This window comes from Lynx canadensis, chromosome D4 (genome assembly GCF_007474595.2).
Source record: "Lynx canadensis isolate LIC74 chromosome D4, mLynCan4.pri.v2, whole genome shotgun sequence".
NCBI lineage: Eukaryota > Metazoa > Chordata > Mammalia > Carnivora > Felidae > Lynx > Lynx canadensis.
The window spans coordinates 18,532,481-18,537,076 of record NC_044315.2 but is presented as its reverse complement, the minus strand read 5'-3'; positions in this window follow the sequence as shown (position 1 = coordinate 18,537,076).

Below are 4,596 nucleotides of genomic sequence, written 5' to 3'. Positions count from 1 at the left end.
TTATGCTTCAGTTGCACAGCAGTCACATCTTATTTTTCCTATTAATATGCAGTCTTTATGGAAGCAGGAGCCATTTCTCACCTGTATTTTTATTTGCTGTAGTACTTAGCCCTGTCAAATCAGTGCTTCCCAAGCTATCTGTGAAGAAGAACCAGCCTTTAAAAAATTGCAATCTGTGGCAGACTAGGGTGTTTGTAAAATATCATAAAAATGAATTACTAGAGAAGCGAAGTAAAAACCAGACTTACAAAATACAAGACTAGGGACACCTGGATGATTCAGTCAGTTAAGTGTCTGACTCTTGATTCCGGCTCAGGTCGTGAGCCCCATGTCAGGCCCAACACTGTCAGCACAGAGCGTTCTTGGGATTCTCTCTCTCCCCCTCTGTCTGCCCCTCCCCCTCTCTCAAAATAAATAAATAAACTAAAAACAAAAACCCCACAAAATACAAGCCCAGGTATATCACTATTATAGTCAATAGATGTATAATTATCCCCTCAAAGTGTTATACATGTATTTAACACTCAATCTGTACTTTTCTCATCTCCCAATGAATAAGTACATTGACTGTATGACAAATAAAATATATATATATATATATACACACACACACACACACACACACACACACACACATACATACATGTCTCTGCCCCAGTTTCTGGCACAGAGCTCCTAAAACACTTGTAATTTCCCTAATAAGAGCACTAGGAGCATCTTTTGTTCTAATATTTGGCCGTTGATCTTGGTTCCTGACACAGGGCTCCTAAAACTCTTGTAATTTCCTGGGAGATAGGAATGTCTTTTGTTTTAATGAGGTGACTCTGGGTGGGCACCTGGACACCTCCTGGGTGGGGCCTGGTTACCAAAAGTCCAAGCCTTGATTACAAGTTTGGAATTTTCATCCCCTCCCTCGCCATCCTCCAGAGAGGGAAGAGGAGCTGGAAAGTGGAGTTCATGATCAATCATGCCTACAGGACGAAGCCTCCATAAAAATCCCCAACGTATGGGGTTTGGGGAAGGAACACATCCACCTGCTGGGAGAGTAACATATTCCAGCTCCACCAGGATAGAAGCTTCTGCACCCAGGACCCTCCCAGACCTTGTACTGGGACATTTTCTTCACCTGGATGTTCATCTGTATCTTTTATTATATTCTTTAAAAAAGGATAAACTGGTAAACATAGGTGTTTCCCTGAGTTCCTCAAGCCAATCTAGCAAATTAACCAAACCCAGGGTGGGGGTTGTGGGAGCACAGGTTACAACCTGGACAGGAAGTGGAGGGCAGTCCACTGCCCTTATCTTGTGGGACTGAGCCCTTATCCTGTGGGATCTGATGCTAACTCTGAGTGTCGGAAGCGAGTTAAATTGTAGGACATGTACCCAGTATCACAGAGCATTCCTTGGTGGGGGGAAATGCACACACTTGTGGTGTCACAAGTATTGTGAGTGTGGTAGTCATGTCAGAGTGAAGGAGACACACGGAAGAAAAGCTGAGTTTTTCCAGCTTAGGCTGGCACAAGTCCACAGGGCACACACTGAGTAGTATGACTGTGTGTAAGTGCTGTGTAACCACGTTCATTAAGGAAGTGAATCCATGGAATAGGGAATGTTTTATAACACACTTTCTCCTGTGCTTTTCAACTATTGTTGCTCTCAGTGTCCATTCTTTAATATAGGATAGTTCGTTATTATTTTTTCTTTTTCTTTTTAATTTTTTAATGTTTATTTTTGAGAGAGAGAGAGAGAGAGAGAGCGAGAGAGAGAGAGAGAGCGCGCAAGCAGGGGAGGGGCAGAGAGAGAGGGAGACACAGAATTAGAAGCAGGCTCCAGGCTCTGAGCTGTCAGCACAGAGCCTGATGCGGGGCTCAAACCCACGAGCGGTGAGATCATGCCCTGAGCCCAAGTCGGATGCTTAACTGACTGAGCCACCCAGGTGTCCCTAGGATAATTCATTATTGATAAACTGTGATGAAATTTGCCCACATTGACTTGATGATTTCTGAATCTTGATGCATTTAAACAAGAAAATCCAGGTATGATTTTCTTTTCTTTTACACACATGTATATATATATTTTTTTTAATTTTTTTTTTTCAACGTTTATTCACTTTTGGGACAGAGAGAGACAGAGCACGAACGGGGGAGGGGCAGAGAGAGAGGGAGACACAGAATCGGAAACAGGCCCCAGGCTCCGAGCTATCAGCCCAGAGCCTGACGCGGGGCTCGAACTCACGGACCGCGAGATAGTGACCTGGCTGAAGTCGGACGCTTAACCGACTGCGCCACCCAGGCGCCCCATACACATGTATATTTTTAAGTAATCTCCATACCTAATGTGGGGCTCAAACTCATGACCCTGAGATAAAGAGTCACATGCTCTACTGACTGAACCAGCCAAGGGCCCCATGATATTCTTTTTGAAAGGATAAAGGTGGAATGGAAAAATTGCTACATGCCAGAACTTCAGAGACATTCCCTATTGAAGAAAAGATGAAAACTCTCTTCTAGGCTTCGTGTTCTGCCTTAACTCATTTAATTTCAAGAAATATCTTTGAAATTTAAGAAGTATACATCACACCATTTACATGGTTAGTCAGGAATTACACTGAAACTTCATTAAATCACATCTAGGGAATTTAAGTGTACTCAAGTAAGTAAATTAAGTGCTGAGTTAATTAAGTTGTTAATTAGTTAATTAACTGTTAAAGTTTTAAGTGATGCCATTAACAAACTGATACAAATTTCAGTTTTATTTTCCTATATTTAGAAGGCCTTCATGGAACTGTAAAAGCTTGAGGGCCTAATTCTTTCCACAGGGTTTTGAACCAAATACTAACATATCTATAATAAGATTTTTATTACTTAGGGTTGAAGGCATTTTAAAACAATTTGTCTAATTGCCTTTTTTTTTCTTTTGCGAATCAGAAGATACTCTCTTCATTTGCTTTTTCTTCTACAAAATAAAATAAGTGAAATAAAGACGAAAATACAGTGCATACAGTGTGATCTATACCACCACATTTTTTTTTTCTTAAGTAAGCTCTCTGGCCAACATGGGGCTTGAACTCACGACCCGAGATTAAGGGTCCCATCCTCTGCCAACTGAGCCAGCCCTGTGCCCCACCACATTTCTGTCTCGTACAATTTTTAGGTGTGAAGTTTTCAGAAAAGGTAGACTCCAAATATATGTTGTAAAACAAACCACCCCAGAACGTGGTGGCTCAACATAATAACAATCATCTGTATGATTGTTGCGAATTGGGCAGAGCTGCGTGGGGACAGCTCATCCATCCTGCTGGCGACTGAATGGCCCATTTCCAAGATGGCTCATTCACTTGGCTGCCAAGCTGGAGTCTTGTTCCTCTCTTCATGGGTCTCTCCCCACAGGGTTGTTTGGGCTTAATCACATTATGGTGATGGGCTTTCAGGAGCGGGTTCTAAGAGGTTTCCACAGAAACAGAAATTTTCTTATGAACTAGCCTCAGAAATCTCAGAACGTCACGTCTGTGGTATTATGTTGGTCAGGCAGGTCACCCAAGCAACTCCGATTCAAGGAGAAAGGGAAAATGCCATCTTTCACTGGGAAAAGTACCAAAGATAGAAAGGAGTAATTCAGTTCAGTCACTTAAGGAGGATGTGTAAACTCCCATGGTAGTTTCCAGATGCTGAGAGAAGTGGAGGTGTAAAGTTTTTCAGGGGTGTCTGACTGGCTCAGTTGGTAGAGCGTATGACTCTTGATCTTGGGGTTGTAAGTTTAAGCCCCACGTTGGGCACGGAGCCTACTTAAAAAAAAAGAACTTTAGGGGAGGTGGGTGGCAGGATGGTGAAATAGGTGATGGGAATAAGGAGGGCACTTGTGATGAGCACCGGGCGATGGATGGAAGTGTTGAATCACTATATTGTACAGCTGAAACTAATATTACACTGTATGTCGACTAACTGGAATTTAAATACATACTTGAAAAATTCTGTTTTCATCTCTAAAAAAAAATAAGATAAAGTTTTTCCTCAGTGAGGGCTACCCTACAATGAGCTGAAAATTATGAGCAGCACCATGAGCGGATGATGTCGTAGAGGAAACAGTAGTTCTGGACAGAAAATCTGGGTTTTAGTTAAGGTTCTGTTGTTCCATCTGAGAGATTTTGAGAGAGTCATTTAATCTTTCTAAGACTGTTTTCTGATGTTTATTCATTTTTGTCATTTATTTATTTTTTTAATTTACATCCAAGTTAGCATATGGGGCAACAGTGATTTCAGGAGTCGATTCCTTAGTGCCCCTTCCCCGTTTAGCCCATCCCCCCCTCCCACAACCCCTCCCGTAACCCTCAGTTTGTTCTCCATACTTAAGAGTCTCTCATGTTTTGCCCCCCTCCCTGTTTTTATATTATTTTTGCTTCCCTTCCCTTATATTCATCTGCTTTGTCTCTTAAAGTCTTCATATGAGTGAAGTCTTTTCTCTGACTAATTTCACTTAGCATCATACCCTCCAGTTCCATCCACGTAGTTGCAAATGGCAAGATTTCACTCTTTTTGATTGCCGAGTTAATACTCCATTGTATATATATACACCACATCTTCTTTATCCACTCATCCA